The sequence below is a fragment of the Procambarus clarkii genome, chromosome 5, assembly GCF_040958095.1.
Source record: "Procambarus clarkii isolate CNS0578487 chromosome 5, FALCON_Pclarkii_2.0, whole genome shotgun sequence".
Taxonomy (NCBI): Eukaryota; Metazoa; Arthropoda; class Malacostraca; order Decapoda; family Cambaridae; genus Procambarus; species Procambarus clarkii.
Window position 1 is genome coordinate 32,302,670 of NC_091154.1, and position 25,383 is coordinate 32,328,052.

The window sequence follows — 25,383 nt, forward strand, 5'->3', positions numbered from 1 at the left end:
AGGGGGGAGGGAGGGGGGTGTGATGTACGAAACCCTGAAAACAATGACTTACACAGGTGATTTTCTAAATTTATATGAATAACTAAGGCTTACATAGACGATTTTGTAAGTTGAAAACATGTAAAACATGTCCGTAGAGTTCTCCTGGAAGCCCTAAAGAGCTACATACGTTATTTGAATTTCTCCCATAAGGCCTTAACAAACTTCTAAGTCTCGGAAATTATTTTTCTTATAAGAACTTTAGCAAACTCGTATGACATTATTTTTCATTATAAGAATTCCCTAATTCCAAATCTGTAACTCCCCAAATTCGCCTGAAAACCCCCAAGCGCTACACGGGATATTGGACCTGAAAAAAAATATCACCTGTGGCGCTTACACCCCACAGGGGTCCTCGGCCAGAAAAAAAATATCCCCTGTAGCGCTTACACCCTACTACTAACCATCACTCGTAAACAAACAAGGGGTCACGACCCCCCACTTTCCCTACCCAGTTCCCGCCCCCCTCACCTAACTGCTGGTGATTAGTCCTCGTATGTGCGCCCTCCCCCCCCCCCCCTCACACCCCCCCACCCCGCCCCCCCTCACACCCCCCCCCACCCCGCCCCCCCCTCACACCCCCCACTTTCACCGCCTCTTCCCTCACAGTTCCCAAGAGTTTTTCCTCATTTTTTTAACGACTCCTAATATTGTTTCTAATTTCCCCTTCCCTTCCCTTCACCCTAGTTATAGCCCCGCTCCTGTGCCAGGTAAGTCCACTACGGGCTCACCATAGCCCGTGCTACTTGCAACTTTTGGTTCCCAGGAGCTGAATCTTAAACAACAACAACAATATCCCTTCACCCTCCCCTCCTTCCCCCTCCCAGCCCTCTAGCGCAATCTTAGAATTCCACTGCTCTTATAACCACTCCTCCCCCCCCCCCCCCCCCCCAAGGTTCCAGCCATACCTACATGTCTGAGACAAAATATGACTAAAGAACTCCACGTGTCAAGAAAGGCGGCCAGGTGCCAATACCCTGGAGAGGACTCAGAGGGAATATGATCACACACATTAATCACTTTAGTTTAGTTCATTTATTATGCACCCCATACCCATCTTGTGGGCGGTAGTGGAAAGGGTTACAGAGGCACATAATGGGCTCGGGGACTGAACCCCACAATTCATTTAGCTAGGCAAGTCACAATCTTGGTAAGCTAGTTACAAATCCACAAGGGCCGTGATGAGGGGTTCGAACCTACGTCCGAGAGGATCCCAGACGCGCCTTAATCGACTGTGTCACGACATGGTTAAAAGAATTGTAACCGGGAGTTCTCCTGACCTCACACGGATCCTGCAGTCTCTCCGAGACACAATACGCATCACGCTATTGTGCTTTGTGTGCGTAAGCTAGTTACAAAATTCAGTGCACATCGTCACATCAACAATGGCCTCGAGACCGATCACAACTACAGTTTCTAAATTAAGCTCGTATGCAGTTTAGTAAATGTAAACAAAAGCCGCCAGCATTGTTAAAAGATGTACAGATTTCGTAAATGGTAATACAAATGTATGATAAGTCTTAGAGCTGGGTGAGAGTAGGGACAAGGCCGAGTGTGAGGCCACAACACAACACAACACCACCACAACACTACAACACCACAACATCCTGCTATTCTGTTTGCCTTTAATAATAACAAACACTTTCCCGTGTTTTACCTCACAACACTTTCCTCCAAACTTTCCTTTTCTCAGGCCGCAGCAGCAGCAGCAGCGACAGGAAGCCCACTCGAGGCAACTTGTAAAAAGAGCCATCGCTTCCTAGTTCCATTATAATATCTCACATTAATGGCGTTGAAAACTCCTGTAAAAACAACAATGGTTTCATAAGGCGACGACGTTTGGCGCTGGTGAACATTATCAAATACTGACCACAAATTAGGCCACGACTGTGCCACGACATTGTTAAAAGAATTGTAACCGGGAGTTCTCCTGGCCTCACACGGATCCTGCAGTCTCTCAGACACACAATATGCATCACGCTATTGTGATTTCTGTGTGTAATGAAGGGCCAAGAGGTGGAATAGCTTGTTGACAGAACCCGGGGTTATCTTGAGGTTATCTTGAGATGATTTCGGGGCTTTCGGGGCAAGTAATGTCTAATAATCAACACTATAGTTACATGACTAAGTAACGCTAGTCACACTCTTAAGTTAACACTAGTTGCACGGCAAATCAATCCCGGCTAGATGACAAATCAACGGTAGTTACAGGTGAACATCAACGGTAATTACGTTAAACATCAACCATAGTTACACGGAAATTCAAAGATGATTCTGAATAGTCACCGTTCAGAGTCAACCAAACTGCAGCGCTTTATGTCATGATTGAAATTGAAATTGAAATTGAAATAAGTTTATTGAGGTAAAATACACACAAAGGGATGAAGTAGCTCAAGCTATTCTCACCCCGTTCAGTACATCGTGTTAATACATACATAGACACACATCACAAACAATAAACATATTACCAAACATTCTGAGAGATAAACATATACATTTCCTAATGTAATAATTGTACTGAAATTACTGCAACTATGCAACAAAGAATCACTCGTCCACTTCAGAGGTGTAATTACAACCACAATCAACCACCAGCCCTACAATGAGATCACCAGCCCCCCCTCCACACCTGTCCAACACTACCCAGGGATGAAGTTGAAACAAAGAGCCACGACTTCGAGTCTCGCTCATTCCCTGAACACGCCCGGAGTAAATAAGGGTTGCAGAGTGATCGACGGTGGTCAGAGGTGACCCGGGAGAACACACCTGTACCAGGATAATACCTGCAGGTTTGGTGGTCCTGTTACACGATATGTAGAGGTTTGTCACGCGCAACACCCGCAGGCGATCAGGAAACCCATTTCCAGGCACCTGTGAAGAAACCCATTTTCTTTTTCCCTTTCCCATTTACCGGCGACCTCTTAGCCTCTACCCATCCCTCTCGTCCTCTCCCTCCCCGTCACCCCTTAATCCCCCCCCGTCCACTCCCCTTTACCCAAAGCCCCCCCATCCCACCCCCTCTCTTACCCATGAGCCTTGCCATCCCCGCTGGAAGACTCACCTTCTGCTCACACTCTGTAAGGTTCTTCCGGGGCCAAACCACGGTTTCTGTGGTCACCTTGAAGGCTCCTTGTGGGGGTTGAAGGGGGGTCAGTACCCCTGGGTGACAGCCAGATCAGTCTGGCTGTTGGTGCTTGTACTCCCGTCGCCCGGTATCCGAGCAGGCTTCTTGATTAACGGTCCGATCAGCTAACTCTTTCTTGCAGCACATTCGACTTTGTATCGATAATGATTTCAGTTTTTTCTAGGGACTCAATACGATGTTCCTCATTTGTGTTCCAGGGGATATTGTTTGAGGGGTTCTCAGCGGCCTTAGGTACCCTTGGGTACAATCACAGTGAAGAGCACAGGTACCCTTGGGTACAATCACAGTGAAGAGCACAGGTACCCTTGGGTACAATCACAGTGAAGAGCACAGGTACCCTTGGGTACAATCACAGTGAAGAGCACAGGTACCCTTGGGTACAATCACAGTGACGAGCACAGGTACCCTTGGGTACAATCACAGTGAAGAGCACAGGTACCCTTGGGTACAATCACAGTGAAGAGCACAGGTACCCTTGGGTACAATCACAGTGACGAGCACAGGTACCCTTGGGTACAATCACAGTGAAGAGCACAGGTACCCTTGGGTACAATCACAGTGAAGAGCACAGGTACCCTTGGGTACAATCACAGTGACGAGCACAGGTACCCTTGGGTACAATCACAGTTACCCTTGGGTACAATCACAGTGAAGAGCACAGGTACCCTTGGGTACAATCACAGTGACGAGCACAGATACCCTTGGGTACAATCACAGTGAAGAGCACAGGTACCCTTGGGTACAATCACAGTGAAGAGCACAGGTACCCTTGGGTACAATCACAGTGAAGAGCACAGGTACCCTTGGGTACAATCACAGTGAAGAGCACAGGTACCCTTGGGTACAATCACAGTGAAGAGCACAGGTACCCTTGGGTACAATCACAGTGAAGAGCACAGGTACCCTTGGGTACAATCACAGTGAAGAGCACAGGTACCCTTGGGTACAATCACAGTGAAGAGCACAGGGTACCCTTGGGTTCAATCACAGTGAAGAGCACAGGGTACCCTTGGGTACAATCACAGTGAAGAGCACAGGTACCCTTGGGTACAATCACAGTGAAGAGCACAGGTACCCTTGGGTACAATCACAGTGACGAGCACAGGTACCCTTGGGTACAATCACAGTGAAGAGCACAGGTACCCTTGGGTACAATCACAGTGAAGAGCACAGGTACCCTTGGGTACAATCACAGTGACGAGCACAGGTACCCTTGGGTACAATCACAGTGAAGAGCACAGGTACCCTTGGGTACAATCACAGTGAAGAGCACAGGTACCCTTGGGTACAATCACAGTGACGAGCACAGGTACCCTTGGGTACAATCACAGTGACGAGCACAGGTACCCTTGGGTACAATCACAGTGAAGAGCACAGGTACCCTTGGGTACAATCACAGTGACGAGCACAGATACCCTTGGGTACAATCACAGTGAAGAGCACAGGTACCCTTGGGTACAATCACAGTGAAGAGCACAGGTACCCTTGGGTACAATCACAGTGAAGAGCACAGGTACCCTTGGGTACAATCACAGTGAAGAGCACAGGTACCCTTGGGTACAATCACAGTGAAGAGCACAGGTACCCTTGGGTACAATCACAGTGAAGAGCACAGGTACCCTTGGGTACAATCACAGTGAAGAGCACAGGTACCCTTGGGTACAATCACAGTGAAGAGCACAGGGTACCCTTGGGTTCAATCACAGTGAAGAGCACAGGGTACCCTTGGGTACAATCACAGTGAAGAGCACAGGGTACCCGTGGGTACAATCACAGTGACGAGCACAGGTACCCTTGGGTACAATCAGAGTGAAGAGCACAGGTACCCTTGGGTACAATCACAGTGAAGAGCACAGGTACCCTTGGGTACAATCACAGTGAAGAGCACAGGTACCCTTGGGTACAATCACAGTGAAGAGCACAGGTACCCTTGGGTACAATCACAGTGAAGAGCACAGGGTACCCTTGGGTTCAATCACAGTGAAGAGCACAGGGTACCCTTGGGTACAATCACAGTGAAGAGCACAGGGTACCCTTGGGTACAATCACAGTGAGGAGCACAGGGTACCCTTGGGTACAATCACAGTGAAGAGCACAGGTACCCTTGGATACAATCACAGTGAAGAGCACAGGTACCCTTGGGTACAATCACAGTGAAGAGCACAGGGTACCCTTGGGTACAATCACAGTGACGAGCACAGGTACCCTTGGGTACAATCACAGTGAAGAGCACAGGTACCCTTGGGTACAATCACAGTGACGAGCACAGGTACCCTTGGGTACAATCACAGTGAAGAGCACAGGTACCCTTGGGTACAATCACAGTGAAGAGCACAGGTACCCTTGGGTACAATCACAGAACACTGTATGGAGGTCAGGGCTCCAGTTCCTCACTTGTGTCTCAGGTTAAGAGTCAGTCCCTCACTTGTGTCTCAGGTTAAGAGTCAGTCCCTCACTTGTGTCTCAGGTTAAGAGTCAGTCCCTCACTTGTGTCTCAGGTTAAGAGTCAGTCCCTCACTTGTGTCTCAGGTTAAGAGTCAGTCCCTCACTTGTGTCTCAGGTTAAGAGTCAGTCCCTCACTTGTGTCTCAGGATGAGAGTCAGTCCCTCACTTGTGTCTCAGGTTAAGAGTCAGTCCCTCACTTGTGTCTCAGGTTAAGAGTCAGTCCCTCACTTGTGTCTTAGATCCGTTGCTAAAGAATTTTAGGGGTCACTGTTTTTGTTCATGGAGATCTTGATGAATATGTTGTCAACTGTATTGCGTGTTCCAGGAGCGGGTGGTACGTCTGGACACGCTGTCAATCACTTTCTCAAAGATTAGTGCGGGTTAGAGTGACATCTGATTGACGTCATATATAAATGAAAATTTTCCCTTGGCTTGCCAACTCGTCAGTGTGTTTACTGGTTCACTCTACGTTGTTGTATTGGGACCTCAACTTCTCTCGTTTCATTTTCTCTTCTCTAAACAAAAGTTCTAAAACTTTTCTAAAAAAAAGTAGCGTTTTTTCTGCCTGTGAATGAAATGAATTTAATACATGGTTCTCGACTTATAATGTTCGGTCTTTTCTCAAGACGTACATATGGTTCACCTTGAGTTCCCTAGTACTCAAATAACAGCTCACTAGGGCTCACCAGGGCTCACTGGGGCTCACTAGGGCGAGCTCACAATCTCAAATATATATATATACATATATATATATATATATATATATATATATATATATATATATATATATATATATATATATATATTTTGTCTACCTTATGTAGCTTCCGGGGATCAACAGCCCCGTGGCCCGGTCTCCGACCAGGCCTCCCAGTTGGCCGTCTGGTCAACCAGCTTGATGGATGCAGCTGCACGCAGCCTGTCGTATGACTCACAGCCCGGTTGATCAGGTATCCTTTGGAGGTGCTTATCCAGTTCTCTCTCTTGAACTCTGTGAGGGGTCGGCCAGTTATGCCCCTTATGTGTAGTGGAAGCGTGTTGAACAGTCTCGGGCCTCTGATGTTAATAGTTCTCTCTTGAAGACTGTGAGGGGTCGGCCAGTTATGTCCCTTATGTGTAGTGGAAGCGTGTTGAACAGTCCCGGGCCTCTGATGTTGATAGTTCTCTCTTGAAGACTGTGAGGGGTCGGCCAGTTATGTCCCTTATGTGTAGTGGAAGCGTGTTGAACAGTCCCGGGCCTCTGATGTTGATAGTTCTCTCTTGAAGACTGTGAGGGGTCGGCCAGTTATGCCCCTTATGTGTAGTGGAAGCGTGTTGAACAGTCCCGGGCCTCTGATGTTGATAGTTCTCTCTTGAAGACTGTGAGGGGTCGGCCAGTTATGTCCCTTATGTGTAGTGGAAGCGTGTTGAACAGTCCCGGGCCTCTGATGTTGATAGTTCTCTCTTGAAGACTGTGAGGGGTCGGCCAGTTATGCCCCTTATGTGTAGTGGAAGCGTGTTGAACAGTCCCGGGCCTCTGATGTTGATAGTTCTCTCTTGAAGACTGTGAGGGGTCGGCCAGTTATGCCCCTTATGTGTAGTGGAAGCGTATTGAACAGTCTCGGGCCTCTGATGTTAATAGTTCTCTCTTGAACATTGTGAGGGGTCGGCCAGTTATGTCCCTTATGTGTAGTGGAAGCGTATTGAACAGTCTCGGGCCTCTGATGTTAATAGTTCTCTCTTGAACATTGTGAGGGGTCTGCCAGTTATGTCCCTTATGTGTAGTGCAAGCGTGTTGAACAGTCTCGGGCCTTTGATGTTAATAGTTCTCTCTTGAACACTGTGAGTGGTCGGCCAGTTATGTCCCTTATGTGTAATGGAAGCGTGTTGAACAGTCTCGGGCCTCTGATGTTGATAGTTCTCTCTTGAACACTGTGAGGGGTCGGCCAGTTATGCCCCTTATGTGTAGTGGAAGCGTGTTGAACAGTCTCGGGCCTCTGATGTTGATAGTTCTCTCTTGAACACTGTGAGGGGTCGGCCAGATATGTCCCTTATGTGTAGTGGAAGCGTGCTGAACAGTCTCGGACCTCTGATGTTGACAAAGTTCTCTCTCAGAGTACCTGTTGCACCTCTCCTTTTCAACGGGGGTATTCTGCACATCCTGCAACGCCTTCTGGTCTCGTGTGATGTTATTTCAGTGTTCAGATTTGAACACAGTTCAAATTATTAATATATATATATATATATATATATATATATATATATATATATATATATATATATATATTTTTTTTTTTTGAGAAAGTCCTCTTATTTACTCCTTTCGAGTCATTTAGTATAAGCGCCCTGCGGGGACGACTGAAGCTTGTTAGAGAGGCTCGTGGTTTGAGGAACTGGTCCACAGGCGATGCTGGCCCAATCAGCGGCCGGCCCCAACGACGCATTTGTCACTTGTAACAGACCTTGCAACGAAAATTTTATTTCCTTGAATATAAATTAATATTAATGTGCAGTATAGTATGCAGGCGAAGAGTCACAATAACGTGGCTGAAGTATATTGACCAGGCCACACACTAGAAGGTGAAGGGACGACGACGTTTCGGTCCGTCCTGGACCATTCTCCTCGACTTGAGAATGGTCCAGGACGGACCGAAACGTCGTCGTCCCTTCACTTTCTAGTACAGTATATTATAATTTTTAGTATAGTTAGGCCTAGGATAGGTTGGACGGACTATATACTGGTCGAAATGAGATTTATTCTAATATTTATTCCCAAAGAAGATCTCATATACATGTCTTGCCTACGCTTGAAACACTCCCGCTGCCTCACGTCTATTATGTTACCCAGTAATTTGTGCCATAAATCAACAGCCCCATTTCCAAAACCAGCATTTTCTCAGGCAATTTCTGAATCCAAAATTATCCAATTGTGTCCATTGTTTCCAGTTCTCTCTCGTGTGTTGCTATGTTTAGCGCCTTGTTTGTATTTCCGCCTCTTTCACTTTTGCGGCCATTTGTATACTTCAATCATGTCCCCCTTCGCCTTTCTAGAGAATTTAAATGGTTTTCTTAATCCTCTTCACAAGAAAGGTTCCTAATCTTCGCGATTATCCATTTCATCTCATTCTGGACATTTCCTAAAGAAGTTATGTCCAGTCTAAAGTTCTGTGGCCAAGAGTGAACTACATAATACAAAATGGCGCCTAACAAAAGTAAGAATATCATTAAATGTCTTATAAGTAGAGCCCAGCTTCCTGAAATGATAGTACTTATAGCAGCTTTTTTTGTGTGTGTAAAGTAGCAATATGTAGTGATGCTCCACCAAACACTTGACGCTTTGTATGATTAAATTTGGCCAAAATGGGGGACTTTTTTTTTTAACCGCAAAGATAAATATAGAAAAAAAGTAAAATCATTTGGAATCGTCACAAGGGACTCGAACCCAATGATTTTTGGTTTCGAGCTGGTTCGAATCACTCGAGGTGATTCGAACCAGCGTTCTGGTGATTCACAGACTCGAGGTAGGTCAAGGCCTTAACCTACTCGGTCATTAATGCAATGCGTCTGTGGGGTCGACTGCTGGATGTAATGGACTTAAGTCGAGAACGGGTTGCATTAATGTGTCGCGCCAAAGTGATTTCTGTGTACTATAAATATAAGGCCTAATCTAACCTATCCTATCCTACAAATTCCCAGGCCTTATACACACTATCTTAAGCCTAATATATATTACATATATGTGCTATACTAGGCCTGGGAAGGTTTAAGTTGGGGGGGGTTTAACTTTAATTATTTCAGAGAATGAAAATTCAAAGTCCCCCAAAAAGTTAACTTTGTTGTTGGTCCATCACGACATATAAGTACTTTTGAGCAAATAGTTACTATTAGTTCTATCATTTCAGGAGGAAGGGATGTGTAAGCGCCTCTTCTTGCATAGTAAGATGACAAGAGTACTCAGGTACTCAGCCTGAGTACTACAGGGGCGCGGGTTCGATCCTCTTGTAGTACTTCAGTATTGTCTCACTTATTATTATAATTCCTAGCTTCCATTTTTTTCTGCCGTGACCCCAGCCCCCGGGAACCTCAAGCCTCGCCACCTAGCTCCTGGGCCCCAGTCAGCAAAGGGGTCAAGGCTAGCGGAGACATTAACACAGTCTCTGCTACTCCCTTCTTGTGCTGGCCGGGAATGTGGGTGGATGTAGGGGGAATGTGGGTAGATGTAAGGAGGAATGTGGGTAGATGTAAGGTGGAATGTGGGTAGATGTAAGGGGAATGTGGGTAGATGTAAGGGGAATGTGGGTAGATGTAAGGTGGAATATGGGTAGATGTGAGGTGGAATGTGGGTAGATGTAAGGTGGAATGTGGGTAGATGTAAGGGGGGAATGTAGGTAGATGTAAGGGGAATGTGGGTAGATGTAAGGGGGAATGTTGGTAGATGTAAGTAGTAGGGATGACACGCCACAGGCCCTTTTTTTTTCTGGGGGAAAAAAGGGCCTGTGGCGTGTCATGGTTTTCAGGTCCAAAGGGGGAAAAAAAAGGGCCTGTGGCGTGTCATGGTTTTCAGGTCCAAAGGGGAAAAAAGGGTCTGTGGCGTGTCATGGTTTTCAGGTGAATTTGGGGAGTCACAGATTTGGAATTAGGGAATTCTTATAATGAAAAATAATGTCATACGAGTTTGCTAAAGTTCTTATAAGAAAAATAATTTCCGAGACTTAGAAGTTTGTTAAGGCCTTATGGGAGAAATTCAAATAACGTATGTAGCTCTTTAGGGCTTCCAGGAGAACTCTACGGACATGTTTTACATGTTTTCAACTTACAAAATCGTCTATGTAAGCCTTAGTTATTCATATAAATTTAGAAAATCACCTGTGTAAGTCATTGTTTTCAGGGTTTCGTACATCACACCCCCCTCCCTCCCCCCTTACCTCGCAATCTCTCGCGTCGCCTTTATTTACTTTACTCTGTGCCAGCCAGATCTCTTATCTTATCTTATCCATAATATCTGGACCGTCCCTCCTCTCTCTCTCTCTCTCCTCTTCATATTATTCTCTCTCTTGCTATTTTCCAACATCGTATGTTTTCTCCTTTTCATTAAGCAAGTCAGTTTTACACAAATAAATCATGTTAGTAAGCAAGTTCTAGCTCACGTTCCCCCACCTTAGTCCCCTGTCATATAATGAATACTATCATTCCAAACCCTCTAAAATTTTAAATAATCATATTTCAAACGTAGTTCAATACAGTAATTTAGTTACCAAGCTCCAGCGCTTGTCCTCCGCCTTAGCTCTCTCTCGTATCTTCGTTAGTAACAGTCCAATTTCCCTGAAATTTTTACCCTCTGTATTTCAGGCTCCGTAAATAAGATCAAAACAGTTATCGAGCTCCAGCGCTTGTCCCCCACCGTAGTTCGTTTATACAAGATCGTTAGTAACAGTCCAATTTCCCTGAAATTTTAAACAGTCATATTTCAGACGTAGTAAATAAGATCAAGTCAGTTATCGAGCTCCAGCTCTCGTCCCCACCTTAGTTCTCCTTCGTATCTTTGTAAATAACCCATCAATTTCCCTGAAATTTTTACCCTCTGTATTTCAGACATAGTAAATATGAAGTAAACAATTATAAAACTCTAGCTCTTGTCCTCTGTCCAAGTTCACTCCGGTAAATTCAGTACTCTCAGTCCAAATCCCCCTGAGATTTAAACACCCAACTACATTTTCAGACATAGTAAATAAAAACCAGTTCAGTTATCAAGTTTCAACTCTTGTGCCCCAGCTTAGTTCATTTTGTACAAGTTCTTTATTTCCAACTAAATCATCCTAAGATTTAAGATCACCTTATTTTCTAACGTAGTAAAATTAATCAGGGCATTAACCAAGCTCCATTCCCTCAGCCTTAGATCATCAGACATAAATATTTTCGATCAAGTCCGTCTCCAGCTTAACTCTTACCCTTTCCCTCCCTTACCTTCTCATCCCCAACGTACCCAAACCTTCAATAATCGTACTGTATTTGCATATTTTCTCTATATTCACTGTGTTCTTCGTATTCTCATCCGTGTTCACTCCATGTTCTTCAAATGTTCACAGTCCCATTCAGTTCATATTTTCACAAGTATCTCCATTTTTTATGTAATATTTCTCTTAGTCTCATTATGTTCTCTACAAATTCTAGTCATATTTTCTATGTTTTCATATTCATCACATGTTCTCTTTACAACTTTTATACTCAATATTCATGCTAACTTCCATATTTTGTGTTCTTTGTCAATATTCATGTTCCTCTACAAGTTCATGTTCCTCACAAGATCACTTCGTTTTTCACCTTCACTTACATGTTTTCTACATTCTTTTGTCATATTCTCCATGTTCTTCACAAGTCCATTGTTCATTCTTTGTAATCCCTATTCTCCTTATCATGTTTTCATGTTCTCTGTAAGTTCATATTCCCAGCATGTTCACTGTATTCATCAACTTTTCTTACATGTGTTCTTTGCCATGTTCCCCATATGTTCTCTGGGGTTTTCCCCTTACATGTTATTTAACGTTCCTTAACTAAAAAAATCTTTCGCCAATCAACTAAAACATAGTCACTTTCGTCATTTCTCAACTAAACCTATTATCCAGTCAACTAAAAATAGTCAGAAATAGCCTCGTTCAACACTGTTCTTAACTAAAACAACCTTTCTCTTAGCTAAAAATTGTCAAAGGAAACTTTTTTCAGCACTTTCTTAACAGGCGCTATGTTTCATCAAGAAAAAATTGTCAAAGGAAACTTTCCAAAACTGTTCATAACTAGCTTTTATCCATCGTCAATCAACTAAAAATAATAACTTTCATCATTTCTTAACTAAACATATTCCCCATTCATCAGAAAATAACCGTGTTCATCATGTTTCATTGTCATTTCATAACTAAAATTATCTGCCAATCATCAGAAAAAGTCATGTTCATCATGTTTCATTGTCATTTCATAACTAAAATTATCTGCCAATCATCAGAAAAAGTCATGTTCATCATGTTTTGGCTTTTGCTCAACTAAAAGTATTCATCGGTCAACTAAAAATAGTTACTTCATCATGTTTCCTTGTCATTTCTTAACTGAAATATCACTTCTCTCATCTGAAAATAGTCAGGATTAACCTCATTCAACACCGTTCTTAACTAAAACAGCCTTTCGCTTAGCTAAAAATTGTCAAAGGAATCTTTTCAGCACTGTTCATAACTAACTTTATCCATAGTCAAGTAAGAAAATATAGTCAAAGATATCTATCATCGTCGTTCTTAACTTGCATTATACTTTGTGGAGCACTAAAATAGTCACTGTCGTCATATTTTGTCTTTTTCCTCAACTAAAAGAGTCAAATGTAACTTTTTCAACACTTTCGTAACTAAAATTATATGTCGCTAAGTAAGAAAAATAGTCAAATGTAACTTTTTCAGCACTTTCGTAAAAATTATATGTCGTTAAGTAAGAAAAATAATCAAAGGTGCTCTCCGTAACACCAAAGTTACTCTTCGAGATAACAAAAAGACGCTCTCAAACACTCAAAAATTTACTCGCATCCTCAAAGTTATTCTCAGAGTCATCAAAAAGTTAATCTCAGTTATCAAAATGCTATTCTCCAAGTAGCCTTTCATTCATCAGAGAACTTTCTAAGACATCTTCGTTCATTAAAGTTAATCTCAGAGGCATAAAAGTTATTCTCGGAGCTATCAAAAAGTTAATCTCTAAAACAACAAAAGTTAATCTCTGTCATCAAAGTTGATCTGCAAGATATCTTCGAGTCATCAAAGTTACTTTTCATACATCAAAGTTGTTTCAAAGACATCAAAGTTAATCTCAGAGTTATCCAAAGATATTCTCATGTCCACAAAAGTTATTCCAAGAGACGTCAAAGTTAATCTCAGACATCTTCGTTCATAAAAGTTATTCTCAGAGACATCTAAAGTTATTCCAAGAGACGTCAAAGTTAATCCAAGACATCATCTTTCATCAAAGATATTCTCTCTAAGCCATCAATGTTCTTCTCTAAGACATAAAAGTTATTCTCTATGTCATCAAAAAGTTATTCTCTGAGCTAACAAAATACTACTCTTGTTCTCAAAGACATTCTCCAATTCATCAATGTTGTTTCAAAGACATCAAAGTTAATCTCAGAGGTATCCAAAGACATTCTCAAAGTCATCTAAAGTTATTCTCTAAGACATCAAAGTTATTCTAAGAGTTATCAAAAGTTATTCTCAGTCATGTTATGTTATTCTCTAACTCACTTCCATTCATCAAAGACATTCTCTAAGCCCTCAAAGTTATTCCCAGAGTCATCAAAAAGTTATTCTTCGAAACATAAAATTTGCTCTGTAAGACATCTTCGTTCATCAAACTTATTCTCAGAGATATCTAAAGTTATTCTCAGAACAATCAAAAGTTATTCTAAGACAACAAAGTCTTTCTCAGAGTCATCAAAGTTATTCTCAGAGTCACCTTTGTTATTCAAAGAAGCCTTCCGAGACATCCTCGTTCAACAAAAACTGTCCTCAGAGCCATCAAAAAGTTAAATACAGTCGTCAAAGTTATTCTCTAAGTATCTTTTCGTTCATCAGAGAAGCTTTCTAAGACATCTTTGTTCATCCAAGTTGTTCTCTAAGACATCAATCTTGTTCTCTAAGACATCAAAGATGTTCTCTAAATCATAAAAGTTAATCTCTAAGTTACCTTCGTTCGTCAGAGAAACTTTCCAAAACATCTTTGTTCATCAAACTTGTTTTCAAAGTCATCAAAAGTTAATCTAAGACATCTTTTTTCATCAAAGTTATTTTCAGAGACATCTAAAGTTAATTTCTATGTTATAAAAGTTATTCTCAGAGACATCTAAAGTTAATCTTGGTCATCAAAGTTGTTCTCCAAGACATCAAAGATGTTCTCAAAATCATAAAAGTTTTTCCCAGAGCTATCAAAGTTATTCTCAAAGTCATCAAAGTTATTCAAAGAGCTAACAAAGTTATTCTCTAAGTAACCTTTCGTTCATCAGAGAAGCTTTCTAAGACATCTTCGTTCATCAATGTTGATCTCTAAGTCACCTTGGTTCATCAAAGAAACTCTCCTTCTTCCATCAAGTTATACTTTAAGACAACATTGTTGTTCTCTAAGACATCTTCAGGCATAAAATTTCTCTCCAAATGTAACTAGTTCAGCTTTTCATATCAAACTTACACTTCTGTTAAATATATTTTCTTAGACATTTTACATTTTAAACTGTTCTCTGAACTACACTGTTCAAACCTACGTAACCTATCCTCTCCACCCAATGTTACTTAGTTAACGTAACGTTCCTAAACCTAACTTTACCTATCCTAACATAACTTACCTTACCTTACCTATCTTACCTAACTTTACCTATCCTAACATAACTTACCTTACTTTACCTATCTTACCTAACTTTACCTATCTTACCTAACTTAACCTGCATAACCTAACTTTACCTATCCTAACCTAACTTACCTTACCTTACCTATCTTACCTAACTTTACCTATCTTACCTAACTTAACCTGCTTAACCTAACTTTACCTATCTTACCTAACTTAACCTGCATAACCTAACTTTACCTATCCTAACCTAACTTACCTTACCTTCCCTATCTTACCTAACTTTACCTATCCTAACATAACTTACCTTACTTTACCTATCTTACCTAACTTTACCTATCTTACCTAACTTAACCTGCATAACCTAACTTTACCTATCCTAACATAACTTACCTTACTTTACCTATCTTACCTAACTTTACCTATCTTACCTAACTTAACCTGCATAACCTAACTTTACCTATCCTAACCTAACTTACCTTACCTTACCTATCTTACCTAACTTTACCTATCTTACCTAACTTAACCTGCTTAACCTAACTTTACCTATCTTACCTAACTTAACCTGCATAACCTAACTTTACCTATCCTAACCTAACTTACCTTACCTTCCCTATCTTACCTAACTTTACCTATCCTAACATAACTTACCTTACCTATCATACCTAACTTAACCTAACTTTACCTATCCTAACTTAACTTACCTAACTTATTCTGCTTAACCTAACTTATTTAACTTATCTTACCTATCCTAACTTGCTTTACCTAACTTAATCTTACATTCCCAAACTGATGTATCCTAACTTATCTAGTCAAACCAGACATGATCTAACTTACATAAGTATTCCTTCTTGTCTTTTGTGTTTCATCAATCATTGTCTCATATTCATTTACTCATTTCATTAGTTAATTTCTCAAATGGTCACTTATGCATTTCAAGTGCTATTTGTTAGAGATTGGATATTTAAGCATTTCAAAGAATTTTTGTTATATATGAGCATTTACTCATTTCAAGGGATAATTTCTCAAATGGACGTTTTTGCATTTCAAGTGTTATTTGTTTAAGATTGGGTGTTTAACCATTTCAAAGGATTTTTGTTATATATGGGAACTTACTCGTTTCAAGGGTCAATTTCTCAAATGGTCATTTTTGCAGATCAAGGGTTATTTGTTAAAGTTCATCAAGTTGCTCATAAGTTGTATTTATTATGTTTGTTATCATTTATTCTTATTCCCCAACCCTTTAACCTAACCTCTTGTAATCTTAGTGTATTTAGTAGGTTCTATCTTATGTTCTTATTCCCCAACCCTTTAACCTAACCTTTCAGATGTAGTTTGTTGAATATATTATCCTTTTCATAACCTTTCAGATGTAGCTTTGTTTCTCCTTTGTATATTTTTACCCAAACCCACCATCCCACTTAACCTTCTTTCCTTCTTTTACTTTGATTCTCCTACTCCTTCTAACCCTCCTTTTCTATCTCTCTCCCTTATTCTCTCTCTTCCTCCCCCTCTCTCTCCCTCATTTGCTCAAATGCTCTCTTGTTTCTCAAATTCAAGTCTTATTGCTCCCATTCTCACACCCTCACTCTCTTTCACTTAGTTTTTCTTTTTCTCAATTCAAGTCTTAGTTCTCCCATGCCCACACTCTCTCTCTCATTCTCTCTTCTTTGGTCCCATTCTCTTCCGCCCCCTCTCTCTTACTCCTTGCTCTTCTTTCATGCTCTCACTCCCTTGAGCTCTTGTTTCTCAATTTCAAGTCTTAGTAGATCTGATTCTTTACTATTGTAATTCTATTATTACTAAGATAAAGAACGAACTTATATGTGAAAAACAAAGTAAAAGAAGGAAAGAAGGTTAAGTGGGATGGTGGGTTTGGGTAAAAATATACAAAGGAGAAACAAAGCTACATCTGAAAGGTTATGAAAAGGATAATATATTCAACAAACTACATCTGAAAGGTTAGGTTAAAGGGTTGGGGAATAAGAACATAAGATAGAACCTACTAAATACACTAAGATTACAAGAGGTTAGGTTAAAGGGTTGGGGAATAAGAATAAATGATAACAAACATAATAAATACAACTTATGAGCAACTTGATGAACTTTAACAAATAACCCTTGATCTGCAAAAATGACCATTTGAGAAATTGACCCTTGAAACGAGTAAGTTCCCATATATAACAAAAATCCTTTGAAATGGTTAAACACCCAATCTTAAACAAATAACACTTGAAATGCAAAAACGTCCATTTGAGAAATTATCCCTTGAAATGAGTAAATGCTCATATATAACAAAAATTCTTTGAAATGCTTAAATATCCAATCTCTAACAAATAGCACTTGAAATGCATAAGTGACCATTTGAGAAATTAACTAATGAAATGAGTAAATGAATATGAGACAATGATTGATGAAACACAAAAGACAAGAAGGAATACTTATGTAAGTTAGATCATGTCTGGTTTGACTAGATAAGTTAGGATACATCAGTTTGGGAATGTAAGATTAAGTTAGGTAAAGCAAGTTAGGATAGGTAAGATAAGTTAAATAAGTTAGGTTAAGCAGAATAAGTTAGGTAAGTTAAGTTAGGATAGGTAAAGTTAGGTTAAGTTAGGTATGATAGGTAAGGTAAGTTATGTTAGGATAGGTAAAGTTAGGTAAGATAGGGAAGGTAAGGTAAGTTAGGTTAGGATAGGTAAAGTTAGGTTATGCAGGTTAAGTTAGGTAAGATAGGTAAAGTTAGGTTAAGCAGGTTAAGTTAGGTAAGATAGGTAAAGTTAGGTAAGATAGGTAAGGTAAGGTAAGTTAGGTTAGGATAGGTAAAGTTAGGTTATGCAGGTTAAGTTAGGTAAGATAGGTAAAGTTAGGTAAGATAGGTAAAGTAAGGTAAGTTATGTTAGGATAGGTAAAGTTAGGTTATGCAGGTTAAGTTAGGTAAGATAGGTAAAGTTAGGTAAGATAGGTAAAGTAAGGTAAGTTATGTTAGGATAGGTAAAGTTAGGTAAGATAGGGAAGGTAAGGTAAGTTAGGTTAGGATAGGTAAAGTTAGGTTATGCAGGTTAAGTTAGGTAAGATAGGTAAAGTTAGGTTAAGCAGGTTAAGTTAGGTAAGATAGGTAAAGTTAGGTAAGATAGGTAAGGTAAGGTAAGTTAGGTTAGGATAGGTAAAGTTAGGTTATGCAGGTTAAGTTAGGTAAGATAGGTAAAGTTAGGTAAGATAGGTAAAGTAAGGTAAGTTATGTTAGGATAGGTAAAGTTAGGTAAGATAGGTAAGGTAAGGTAAGTTATGTTAGGATAGGTAAAGTTAGGTTTAGGAACGTTACGTTAACTAAGTAACATTGGGTGGAGAGGATAGGTTACGTAGGTTTGAACAGTGTAGTTCAGAGAACAGTTTAAAATGTAAAATGTCTAAGAAAATATATTTAACAGAAGTGTAAGTTTGATATGAAAAGCTGAACTAGTTACATTTGGAGAGAAATTTTATGCCTGAAGATGTCTTAGAGAACAACAATGTTGTCTTAAAGTATAACTTGATGGAAGAAGGAGAGTTTCTTTGATGAACCAAGGTGACTTAGAGATCAACATTGATGAACGAAGATGTCTTAGAAAGCTTCTCTGATGAACGAAAGGTTACTTAGAGAATAACTTTGTTAGCTCTTTGAATAACTTTGATGACTTTGAGAATAACTTTGATAGCTCTGGGAAAAACTTTTATGATTTTGAGAACATCTTTGATGTCTTGGAGAACAACTTTGATGACCAAGATTAACTTTAGATGTCTCTGAGAATAACTTTTATAACATAGAAATTAACTTTAGATGTCTCTGAAAATAACTTTGATGAAAAAAGATGTCTTAGATTAACTTTTGATGACTTTGAAAACAAGTTTGATGAACAAAGATGTTTTGGAAAGTTTCTCTGACGAACGAAGGTAACTTAGAGATTAACTTTTATGATTTAGAGAACATCTTTGATGTCTTAGAGAACAAGATTGATGTCTTAGAGAACAACTTGGATGAACAAAGATGTCTTAGAAAGCTTCTCTGATGAACGAAAAGATACTTAGAGAATAACTTTGACGACTGTATTTAACTTTTTGATGGCTCTGAGGACAGTTTTTGTTGAACGAGGATGTCTCGGAAGGCTTCTTTGAATAACAAAGGTGACTCTGAGAATAACTTTGATGACTCTGAGAAAGACTTTGTTGTCTTAGAATAACTTTTGATTGTTCTGAGAATAACTTTAGATATCTCTGAGAATAAGTTTGATGAACGAAGATGTCTTACAGAGCAAATTTTATGTTTCGAAGAATAACTTTTTGATGACTCTGGGAATAACTTTGAGGGCTTAGAGAATGTCTTTGATGAATGGAAGTGAGTTAGAGAATAACATAACATGACTGAGAATAACTTTTGATAACTCTTAGAATAACTTTGATGTCTTAGAGAATAACTTTAGATGACTTTGAGAATGTCTTTGGATACCTCTGAGATTAACTTTGATGTCTTTGAAACAACATTGATGAATTGGAGAATGTCTTTGAGAACAAGAGTAGTATTTTGTTAGCTCAGAGAATAACTTTTTGATGACATAGAGAATAACTTTTATGTCTTAGAGAAGAACATTGATGGCTTAGAGAGAATATCTTTGATGAAAGATGATGTCTTGGATTAACTTTGACGTCTCTTGGAATAACTTTAGATGTCTCTGAGAATAACTTTTATGAACGAAGATGTCTGAGATTAACTTTGACGTCTCTTGGAATAACTTTTGTGGACATGAGAATATCTTTGGATAACTCTGAGATTAACTTTGATGTCTTTGAAACAACTTTGATGTATGAAAAGTAACTTTGATGACTCGAAGATATCTTGCAGATCAACTTTGATGACAGAGATTAACTTTTGTTGTTTTAGAGATTAACTTTTTGATAGCTCCGAGAATAACTTTTATGCCTCTGAGATTAACTTTAATGAACGAAGATGTCTTAGAAAGTTCTCTGATGAATGAAAGGCTACTTGGAGAATAGCATTTTGATAACTGAGATTAACTTTTTGATGACTCTGAGAATAACTTTGAGGATGCGAGTAAATTTTTGAGTGTTTGAGAGCGTCTTTTTGTTATCTCGAAGAGTAACTTTGGTGTTACGGAGAGCACCTTTGATTATTTTTCTTACTTAACGACATATAATTTTTACGAAAGTGCTGAAAAAGTTACATTTGACTATTTTTCTTACTTAGCGACATATAATTTTAGTTACGAAAGTGTTGAAAAAGTTACATTTGACTCTTTTAGTTGAGGAAAAAGACAAAATATGACGACAGTGACTATTTTAGTGCTCCACAAAGTATAATGCAAGTTAAGAACGACGATGATAGATATCTTTGACTATATTTTCTTACTTGACTATGGATAAAGTTAGTTATGAACAGTGCTGAAAAGATTCCTTTGACAATTTTTAGCTAAGCGAAAGGCTGTTTTAGTTAAGAACGGTGTTGAATGAGGTTAATCCTGACTATTTTCAGATGAGAGAAGTGATATTTCAGTTAAGAAATGACAAGGAAACATGATGAAGTAACTATTTTTAGTTGACCGATGAATACTTTTAGTTGAGCAAAAGCCAAAACATGATGAACATGACTTTTTCTGATGATTGGCAGATAATTTTAGTTATGAAATGACAATGAAACATGATGAACATGACTTTTTCTGATGATTGGCAGATAATTTTAGTTATGAAATGACAATGAAACATGATGAACATGACTTTTTCTGATGATTGGCAGATAATTTTAGTTATGAAATGACAATGAAACATGATGAACACGGTTATTTTCTGATGAATGGGGAATATGTTTAGTTAAGAAATGATGAAAGTTATTATTTTTAGTTGATTGACGATGGATAAAAGCTAGTTATGAACAGTTTTGGAAAGTTTCCTTTGACAATTTTTTCTTGATGAAACATAGCGCCTGTTAAGAAAGTGCTGAAAAAAGTTTCCTTTGACAATTTTTAGCTAAGAGAAAGGTTGTTTTAGTTAAGAACAGTGTTGAACGAGGCTATTTCTGACTATTTTTAGTTGACTGGATAATAGGTTTAGTTGAGAAATGACGAAAGTGACTATGTTTTAGTTGATTGGCGAAAGATTTTTTTAGTTAAGGAACGTTAAATAACATGTAAGGGGAAAACCCCAGAGAACATATGGGGAACATGGCAAAGAACACATGTAAGAAAAGTTGATGAATACAGTGAACATGCTGGGAATATGAACTTACAGAGAACATGAAAACATGATAAGGAGAATAGGGATTACAAAGAATGAACAATGGACTTGTGAAGAACATGGAGAATATGACAAAAGAATGTAGAAAACATGTAAGTGAAGGTGAAAAACGAAGTGATCTTGTGAGGAACATGAACTTGTAGAGGAACATGAATATTGACAAAGAACACAAAATATGGAAGTTAGCATGAATATTGAGTATAAAAGTTGTAAAGAGAACATGTGATGAATATGAAAACATAGAAAATATGACTAGAATTTGTAGAGAACATAATGAGACTAAGAGAAATATTACATAAAAAATGGAGATACTTGTGAAAATATGAACTGAATGGGACTGTGAACATTTGAAGAACATGGAGTGAACACGGATGAGAATACGAAGAACACAGTGAATATAGAGAAAATATGCAAATACAGTACGATTATTGAAGGTTTGGGTACGTTGGGGATGAGAAGGTAAGGGAGGGAAAGGGTAAGAGTTAAGCTGGAGACGGACTTGATCGAAAATATTTATGTCTGATGATCTAAGGCTGAGGGAATGGAGCTTGGTTAATGCCCTGATTAATTTTACTACGTTAGAAAATAAGGTGATCTTAAATCTTAGGATGATTTAGTTGGAAATAAAGAACTTGTACAAAATGAACTAAGCTGGGGCACAAGAGTTGAAACTTGATAACTGAACTGGTTTTTATTTACTATGTCTGAAAATGTAGTTGGGTGTTTAAATCTCAGGGGGATTTGGACTGAGAGTACTGAATTTACCGGAGTGAACTTGGACAGAGGACAAGAGCTAGAGTTTTATAATTGTTTACTTCATATTTACTATGTCTGAAATACAGAGGGTAAAAATTTCAGGGAAATTGATGGGTTATTTACAAAGATACGAAGGAGAACTAAGGTGGGGACGAGAGCTGGAGCTCGATAACTGACTTGATCTTATTTACTACGTCTGAAATATGACTGTTTAAAATTTCAGGGAAATTGGACTGTTACTAACGATCTTGTATAAACGAACTACGGTGGGGGACAAGCGCTGGAGCTCGATAACTGTTTTGATCTTATTTACGGAGCCTGAAATACAGAGGGTAAAAATTTCAGGGAAATTGGACTGTTACTAACGAAGATACGAGAGAGAGCTAAGGCGGAGGACAAGCGCTGGAGCTTGGTAACTAAATTACTGTATTGAACTACGTTTGAAATATGATTATTTAAAATTTTAGAGGGTTTGGAATGATAGTATTCATTATATGACAGGGGACTAAGGTGGGGGAACGTGAGCTAGAACTTGCTTACTAACATGATTTATTTGTGTAAAACTGACTTGCTTAATGAAAAGGAGAAAACATACGATGTTGGAAAATAGCAAGAGAGAGAATAATATGAAGAGGAGAGAGAGAGAGAGAGGAGGGACGGTCCAGATATTATGGATAAGATAAGATAAGAGATCTGGCTGGCACAGAGTAAAGTAAATAAAGGCGACGCGAGAGATTGCGAGGTAAGGGGGGAGGGAGGGGGGTGTGATGTACGAAACCCTGAAAACAATGACTTACACAGGTGATTTTCTAAATTTATATGAATAACTAAGGCTTACATAGACGATTTTGTAAGTTGAAAACATGTAAAACATGTCCGTAGAGTTCTCATGGAAACCCTAAAGTGCTACACACGTTATTTGAATTTCTCCCATAAGGCCTTAACAAACTTCTAAGTCTCGGAAATTATTTTTCTTATAAGAACTTTAACAAACTTGTATGACATTATTTTTCATTATAAGAATTCCCTAATTCCAAATCTGTGACTCCCCAAATTCACCTGAAAACCATGACACGCCACAGGCCCTTTTTTCCCCTTTGGACCTGAAAACCATGACACGCCACAGGCCCTTTTTTTTTCCCCCTTTGGACCTGAAAACCATGACACGCCACAGGCCCTTTTTTTCCCCCAGAAAAAAAAGGGCCTGTGGCGTGTCATCCCTACTACTACTGATGTAAGGTGGAATGTGGGTAGATGTAAGGGAAATGTGGGTAGATAAAATGGGGAATGTGGGCAGATGTAAGGTGGAATGTGGGTAGATGTAAGGGGTAATGTGGGTAGGTGTAAGGGGGGAATGTGGGTAGATGTAAGGGGGAATGTAGGTAGATGTAAGGGTGGAATGTGGGTAGATGTAAGGTGGAATGTGGGTAGATGTAAGGTGGAATGTGGGTAGATGTAAGGTGGAATGTGGGTAGATGTAAGGTGGAATGTGGGTAGATGTGAGGTGGAATGTGGGTAGATGTAAGGTGGAATGTGGGTAGATGTAAGGTGGAATGTGGGTAGATGTAAGGGGAATGTGGGTAGATGTAAGGGGAATGTGGGTAGATGTAAGGTGGAATGTGGGTAGATGTAAGGGGAATGTGGGTAGATGTAAGGTGGAATGTGGGTAGATGTAAGGTGCTATGTGGGTAGATGTGATGTGGAATGTGGGTAGATGTAAGGTGCTATGTGGGTAGATGTAAGGGGGAATGTGGGTAGATGTAAGGGGAATGTGAGTAGATGTAAGGGGGAATGTTGGTAGATGTAAGGTGGAATGTAGGTAGATGTAAGAGTGGAATGTGGGTAGATGTAAGGTGGAATGTGAGTAGATGTAAGGGGGAATGTTGGTAGATGTAAGGTGGAATGTGGGTAGATGTAAGGGGGAATGTGGGTAGATGTAAGGTGGAATGTGGGTAGATGTAAGGGGGAATGTGGGTAGATGTAAGGGGAATGTGAGTAGATGTAAGGGGGAATGTTGGTAGATGTAAGGTGGAATGTGGGTAGATGTAAGGGGGAATGTGGGTAGATGTAAGGTGGAATGTGGGTAGATGTAAGGGGGAATGTGGGTAGATGTAAGGTGGAATGTGGGTAGATGTAAGGAGGAATGTGGGTAGATGTAAGGTGGAATGTGAGTAGATGTAAGGGGGGAATGTAGGTAGATGTAAGGAAGGGCTGGAACAAGGTCGTTTAACCTCCAAGATGCTCCCCAGAAACTATTGTTCCACCGTCAATTGTGTAGTTATTGTTCAAGCGGAACTTGGGTTATGTTCCAAGCGGCCTGTTGTTGTTTTTGTTGTGTGTGGGTGTTGTGTGTGGGTGTTGTGTGTGGGTGTTGCGTGTGGGTGTTGTGTGTGGGTGTTGTGTGTGGGTGTTGTGTGTGGGTGTTGTGTGTGGGTGTTGTGTGTGGGTGTTGTGTGTGGGTGTTGTGTGTGGGTGTTGTGTGTGGGTGTTGTTGAAGAATGTGTTCTTGTAAGGTGCTCGCGCAACACCTTACATAACCTTAGGTAAGGATACGTTTTTAACACATATATAACTCACCAGATCCGCTCATGAATGGTAGCCCCCCCCCCAGGGGTGAGGACAGGTTAATGGCAGTAGTTTAGAGCGAAAGTAAATAATAATAATAATAATAATAATAATAATAATGTTTACTCAGGCAAAAGTACATATATACAAAATGCGTTACAAACAGAATATTGAATTTCTAGATAGAGTTAGTAGATACTATGCCTAAAGCGTAGTTCAGGAGGCCTGGTCGACGACCGGGCCGCGGGGACACTAAGCCCCAGAAGCACCTCAAGGTAACCTCAAGGTAAAGCCACTATGATCGAGGACGCTGACAATACCTGTGGAAGAGCCCAGCCCGGCTTCTTAAAGTCTCCCCCCAATGACAAGAAAATCGGCCAATTTAAAGTGGTCTCTCCTAACCTGCCAGAGGACCCTCAACAGAAAACGGGACAGTAACGTCACTTTCGCCAGCCGCTTCCATTTTCTAGTGCGACAATTACTTTGGCCTTATGTAACGCCTACGAGCGAAAAGCGACGTTCTTTGTAGGAGTTCAGGTTCCAGCAGTTGTGTGAGCTATCTTCTTGAGGTTATCTTGAGGTTATCTTGAGATGATTTCGGGGCTTTTTAGTGTCCCCGCGGCCCGGTCCTCGACCAGGCCTCCACCCCCAGGAAGCAGCCCGTGACAGCTGACTAACACCCAGGTACCTATTTTACTGCTAAGTAACAGGGGCATAGGGTGAAAGAAACTCTGCCCATTGTTTCTCGCCGGCGCCTGGGATCGAACCCGGGACCACAGGATCACAAGTCCAGCGTGCTGCCCGCT

At 40.0% G+C, this 25,383-nt stretch overlaps 1 protein-coding gene across 4 annotated transcripts in view; it reads right to left on the bottom strand.

Moving 5' to 3' along the window:
• Positions 1–25,383, bottom strand: part of LOC123747858 (serine-rich adhesin for platelets) — a 253,551-nt gene that overhangs the window by 120,876 nt on the left and 107,292 nt on the right. The gene's annotated exons all lie outside the window — the stretch shown is intronic.